General features: G+C 37.8%; 1 non-coding gene across 1 annotated transcript; it reads right to left on the minus strand.

The window, feature by feature from the left end:
* Positions 1-5,845: 5,845 nt before the first annotated feature.
* On the minus strand, positions 5,846-5,953 carry LOC130965006 (small nucleolar RNA R71). Its single transcript, XR_009081066.1, has one exon. It is a non-coding gene; the product is annotated as a small nucleolar RNA R71 (small nucleolar RNA).
* Positions 5,954-6,959: the final 1,006 nt, after the last annotated feature.

A 6,959-nucleotide genomic window follows, 5' to 3' on the forward strand; every position in this document is an offset into this window, starting at 1 on the left:
TCAAACCAGAAAGATTTATTAAATAAGCCAAGTTTTTATGTAATACCATCACTGAAAATAACTGTAGCATGAGTGATTTCCTTCCAAATGTGAGATGAAAAACCACTGACTGTAGTCTTGAAAATATTTCTATTTTTAAGATACTTTTGAAGCATGTGTTGGACCCATAATTTATCATAGTTATTTGCAAATTACCAAACTAGTTTTTCTACCAACGAGTAGTTCACCAAGCAAGAGTCCCTAATTGCAAGACCTCCATGTTTCTTAGGAGTAGTTAAGGTCCTCCAAGAATTTAAATGTAACCCCTGACTAGTAGTACTACCATTCTAGATGAACTTTTAAATGGTTGCATCACTATTTGAACACACAGAGTTCAGAAAAAGACTAACTTGCATTCTATAGATAGGAGTAGAAGATAAAACATATTTGACTAGAGAATTCTTACCAACTCTATTGTGGAATCTCCTTTTTCAAAAAGTAAGTCTATTCCAAATCTTGTTCATACATCATTGAATTTTCTTTGATAACTCTGGCATGCGTGAGAGGCACCCTAAGATATTTTTCCAATGAGTTAGCAACTTGGATAGATAAAATACTTGTAAAGAGATCCTTCTGTTGCCTGAAAATATTAAAAGAACATATGGCTCGAGATTTATCAAGGTTAACCTTCATACTTGACTCCTTATAAATCATTGCCAAAGTATCCAGAACATGCATAACTTGAGACTCTGTAACTTTACAAAAGAAAATAAGATCATCTATAAACAAAAGATAAGAGATGACAGACCCTCCTCTAAAAATAGCTACTGGACTCCAATTACTAGAATCTACCCTCTATGTAATTAGACAGCTCAGTCGCTCTGTACAAAGCACAAAAAGATAGAGAGACATTGGATTACCTTGCCTCAAGCCCCATTTTGGTTGAAAATATTCTAAGCTGTTTCCATTCCATATCAGAGCCAAAGACGATCGAACACATCACATAATTAAAGAAATAATAGATGGAGGGAATTCAAACATACCTAAAATTTGCTCCAAGAAGTTCCAGTTAATTTTATTATATGCCTTAAGATTAATTTTAAAAGCTAAGGCACCCTTCTAGATTTAGTTTTTTTCATAAAATAAAGGACTTTTTGGGCAATAATAATATTATCTGGCGATCCTCTTAGTGGAATAAAACCTGTAATACCCGGTCTAACCGAAATTAGTTAAATAATAAGTTAAATAGGAGCGAATATGGTTGAAAGATTTGGCAATTGGAATTTGATGATTTAAATATGATATTTGGATTCAGTGAATTTTTCCGAGTCAGAGAACATAGTTTTCTGCGTAAAAGCGCGCAGTGGAATTTTGACCGGAAGTACTGGCTGAGATCTGTCTGGTACTGCAGCTGAGAAAATTGATTATGAGTAAATAAGATTAAGAAATGAGGAATTATAATTAGGGGAGGTAGAAATATTTGAAGTGCGATTTGGAGCGCTAATCTTAAAGGTTTTGGCCCAAAATTGGGCCAACGGACAAAAATAAGTGAACCGGGCCTAAGTGGGCCCAAGACCCAACATATATAAACATTAGTTATGAGCATTTCAGCTCATTTTACCCTAAAAAGAAGGGTTGGGACGCTGAATTAAGAAGAGAGAAGAGAAGAGAGAAAACCTAACTCTCTTTGATCTTCAAACCACCATAACTTGAGCTACGGAGCTCCGATTGATGAGCCGTTTGTGGCCACGCATCGCTCTTCTCATCCTCTATGATTCTATTTAAGTTTTGTGGTGAGCATTTGATGAGCGGATAATTTGTACGCTTTTTGGCATTGTTTTTAGTATGTTTTTAGTAGTTTTAGTTGAGTTCTTAGTATATTTTTATTAGTTTTTAGTTAAAATTCAATTTTCTGGACTTTACTATGAGTTTGTGTGTTTTTCTGTGATTTCAGGTATTTTCTGGCTGAAATTGAGGGACCTGAGCAAAAATCTGATTCAGAGATTGAAAAGGACTGCAGATGCTGTTGGATTCTGACCTCCCTGCACTCGAAGTGGATTTTCTGGAGCTACAGAAGCCCAATTGGCGCGCCCTCAACGGCGTTGGAAAGTAGACATCCTGGGCTTTCCAGCAATATATGATAGTCCATACTTTGCCCAAGATTTGATGGCCCAAACCGGCGTTCAAAGTCACCTACAGAAATTCCAGCGTTAAACGCCGGAACTGGCACCTAATTGGGAGTTAAACGCCCAAACTGGCATAAAAGCTGGCGTTTAACTCCAAGAGAAGTCTCTACACGAAAATGCTTCATTGCTCAGCCCAAGCACACACCAAGTGGGCCCGGAAGTGGATTTTTATGTCATTTACTCATCTTTGTACACCTTAGGCTACTAGTTTTCTATAAGTAGGACCTTTTACTATTGTAATAGGAAGAGTCTTTCGATCATGTTTTGATGATTGAACTCACTTTGGGAGGCTGGCCATTCGGCCATGCCTAGACCTTGTTCTTATGTATTTTCAACGGTGGAGTTTCTACACACCATAGATTAAGGTGTGGAGCTCTGCTGTACCTCGAGTATTAATGCAATTACTATTGTTCTTCTATTCAATTCCGCTTGTTCTTTGTCCAAGATATCACTTGTTCTTCAACTTGATGAAGGTGATGATTGACACTCATCATCATTCTCACCTATGAACAAGGTGACTGACAACCATTCTTGTTCTACAAGCATCTGAGGCTTAGTGAATATCTCTTGGATTTCTGATTGCATGATGCATGGTTGATCGCCTGACAACCGAGTGCTCGCCTGACAAACGAGCCAGCCATTCCGTGAGATCAGAGTCTTCGTGGTATAGGCAAGAACTGATGGCGGCATTCAAGAGAATCCAGAAGGTCTAACCTTGTCTGTGGTATTCTGAGTAGGATTCAATGATTGAATGACTGTGACGTGCTTCAAACTCCTGAGGGCGGGGCGTTAGTGACAGATGCAAAAGAATCACTGGATTCTATTCCGGCCTGATTGAGAACCGACAGATGGATAGCCGATGCTGTGACAGAGCATCAGGAACGTATTTCCAATGAGAGGATGGGAGGTAGCCATTGACAACGGTGAAACCCTTGCATAAGCTTGCCATGGAAAGGAGTAAGAAGGATTGGATGAAGACATTAGGAAAGCAAAGAGACGGAAGGGAAGGCATCTTCATTCGCTTATCTGAAGCTCTCACCAATGTTATGCATAAGTATCTCTATCTTTATCTTATTACTTTATTCATCATCTATACCCATTTGAGTCTGCCTGACTGAGATTTACAAGGTGACCATAGCTTGCTTCATACCACCAATCTCCGTGGGATCGACCCTTACTCGCGTAAGGTTTATTACTTGGACGACCCAGTGCACTTGCTGGTTAGTTGTGCGAAGTTGTGTTTATGCCATGGTATTGAGCACCAAGTCTTTGGAGCCATTACTAGGGATTGTTTATGTTTTGAAAAGTATTGATCACAATTTCGTGCACCAAGTTTTTGGCGCCGTTGCCGGGGATTGTTCTTGTGTATGGACAACTGACGGTTCATCTTGTTGCTTAGATTAGGTATTATTTTTTTCGAAATTCTTGAAGATGAATTCTAGAGTTTCATGATGATTTGTTGAAATCTGGCTGGCTGAGAAGCCATGTCTAATCTCATTGGACCGAGGTTTCAACTTATCATCACAGAAGCTTGTTGATTTTTTATCAATCTTGCTTTTGGAGCAGTGATCTGCTAAGGCTCGGCTGGCCTTTGGCCATGTCTAGTGTTTTGGACCGAAGCTTTCTTTGAAAGCTTGGCTGGCTGTGAAGCCATGTCTAATTCCTGGACCGGAGTCTTAGACTAGCATTGCACTAATTCCTGGAATTCTCATTAAGAATTTTGATATCTTTTTCCACTTAATTTTCGAAAATCACAAAAAAATTCACAAAAACCATAAAAACCAAAAATATTTGATGTTTCTTGCTTGAGTCTAGTGTCTCATCTTAAGTTTGGTGTCAATTGCATGCATTCATGTGTCTTAAGGATCTTCAAGTAATTCTCGATGATTTCTTACTTTGATCTTTGAATTCTTTTGACTTGAGTGTTTATGTGTCTCATATAGTGTCAATAGTATACAAACTGCTAAGTTTGGTGTCTTGCATGCATTGTTATTTGATTCTTGTTGCATTTTGATTATTAAAAATCCAAAAATATTTTTTATTTTGTGTCTTTTCAAGTCAATAATACAGAGAATTGAAGCTTCAGAACATACTGCAGAGGAATTATACAGAAAAAGCTGGGCATTCAAAAATGCCCAGTGAAGAAGGCAGACTGGCGTTTAAACGCCAGCCAGGGTACCTGGTTGGGCGTTTAACGCCCAAAAAGGGTGCATTTTGGGCGTTAAACGCCAGAATGGATACCATTCTGGGCGTTTAACGCCAGGATGGTGCTAGGGGGAAGATTTTGTTTTCAAATCAATTTTTTTCAAGTTTTCAAAGTTTTTCAAAATCAAATCTTTTTCAAATCATATCTTTTCAATCAAATGTTTTCAAAATTAATTTCTTTCCTTTTTTTAAGGATACTTACTAACAATTAATGATTTGATTGAACATTTTTTGCCTTTTCTGTTGAGGAAGGTTTTATGTTTGAATCATATCTTTTCTTGTTAGGCAAGTCATTAATTTTTAAAATCAAATCTTTTTCAAATCATATCTTTTCAATCAAATGTTTTCAAAATCAATTTCTTTCCTTTTTCAAAGATACTTACTAACAATTAATGATTTGATTGAACATCTCAAATTTGTTACCTTTTCTGTTGAGAAAGGTTTAATGTTTGAATCATATCTTTTTCCTGTTAGGCAAGTCATTAATTTTAAAATCATATCTTTTAAAATTGTTTTCAAATCAAATCCTTTTAAAAATTGTTTTCAAATCATATCTTTTCAATCATATCTTTTTAATCACATCTTTTTCAAAATAGTTTTCAATCAAATCTTTTTAAGTTCTAATTTCAAAATCTTTTTCAAAAATCACTTGATTTCTTTCTTACTTTTAATTTCGAAAATCAATTAGTGGTTTTCAAAAATGTTTTCAAAATATTTTAATTAATTTTCGAAAAAAAATATTTCCCTCCCTCTCACATCCTTCTATTTATGGAGTACCACTCCTTCTTAATGCACAATTCGAACCTTATCTAAGTAAAGTTCGAATTCTTCTTCTCCTTCTTCTTTCTATTTCTCTTTTCCTCTGACACCTCAAGGAATCTCTATACTATGACATAGAGGACTCCACATTTTTTTGTTCTCTTCTCTTTCATATGAGCAGGAGCAGAGACAAAGGCATTCTTGTTGAAGCTGACCCTGAACCCGAAAGGACCTTGAAGAGAAAGCTAAGAGAAGCCAAAGCACAACTCTCTTTAGAGGACCTGACCGAATTCTTCAAAGAAGAAGAAGACATGGCAGCCGAAAACAACAATAATGCAAACAATGCAAGGAAGGTACTGGGTGACTTTACTGCACCTACTCCTGATTTTTATGGGAGAAGCATCTCTATCCCTGCCATTGGAGCAAACAACTTTGAGCTTAAACCTCAATTAGTTTCTCTAATGCAACAGAATTGCAAGTTCCATGGACTTCCAATGGAAGATCCTCATCAGTTCTTAGCTGAATTCTTGCAAATCTGTGACACAGTCAAGACTAATGGGGTAGACCCTGAGGTTTATAGACTGATGCTATTCCCTTTTGCTGTAAGAGACAGAGCTAGGACATGGTTGGACTCTCAACCTAAAGAAAGCCTGGACTCTTGGAAAAAGCTAGTCAATGCCTTCTTGGCAAAGTTCTTTCCACCTCAAAGATGGAGCAAGCTTAGAGTGGAAGTCCAAACTTTCAGACAGAAGGATGGAGAATCCCTCTATGAAGCTTGGGAAAGATACAAACAATTAATCAGAAAATGTCCGTCTGACATGCTTTCTGAATGAAGCATCATAGGTATTTTCTATGATGGTCTCTCTGAACTATCCAAGATGTCTTTGGATAGCTCTGCTGGAGGATCTCTTCATCTGAAGAAGACGCCTACAGAGGCTCAAGAGCTCATTGAAATGGTTGCAAATAACCAATTCATGTACACTTCTGAAAGGAATCCTGTGAACAATGGGACAAGTCAGAAGAAAGGAGTTCTTGAGATTAATGCTCTGAATGCCATATTGGCTCAGAACAAGATATTGACTCAACAAGTCAATTTGATTTCTCAAAGTCTGTCTGGAATGCAAAATGCACCAAGCAGTACTAAGGAGGCTTCATCTGAGGAAGAAGCTTATGATCCTGAGAACCCTTCAATGGAAGAGGTGAATTACCTAGGAGAACCCTATGGAAACACCTATAATTCTTCTTGGAGAAATCACCCAAATCTCTCATGGAAGAATCAAGAGAGACCTCAACAAGGTTTCAATAATAATGGTGGAAGAAACAGGTTTAACAATGGCAAACCTTTTCCATCATCTTCTCAGCAACAGACAGAGAATTCTAAGCAGAACCCCTCTGACTTAGCAACCATGGTCTCTGATCTAATCAAAACCACTCAAAGTTTCATGACTGAAACAAGGTCTTCCATTAGGAATTTGGAAGGACAAGTGGGACAGCTGAGCAAGAAAGTTACTGAACTCCCTCCAAGTACTCTTCCAAGCAACACAGAAGAAAATCCAAAAGGAGAGTGCAAAGCCATCAATATGGCCGAATTTGGAGAGGAAGGGGAGGAAGTGAACGCCACTGAGGAAGACCTCAATGGGCGTGCACTAGCCTCCAATGAGTTCCCCAATGAGGAATAATGGGAATCTGAGACTCAACATGAGACCATAGAGATTCCATTGGACTTACTTCTGCCTTTCATGAGCTCTGATGAGTATTCTTCCTCTGAAGAGGATGAGTATGTCACTGAAGAGCAAGTTGCTAAGTACCTTGGAGCAATCATGAAGCTAA

The sequence above is a fragment of the Arachis stenosperma genome, chromosome 2, assembly GCF_014773155.1.
Source record: "Arachis stenosperma cultivar V10309 chromosome 2, arast.V10309.gnm1.PFL2, whole genome shotgun sequence".
Classification (NCBI taxonomy): Eukaryota; Viridiplantae; Streptophyta; class Magnoliopsida; order Fabales; family Fabaceae; genus Arachis; species Arachis stenosperma.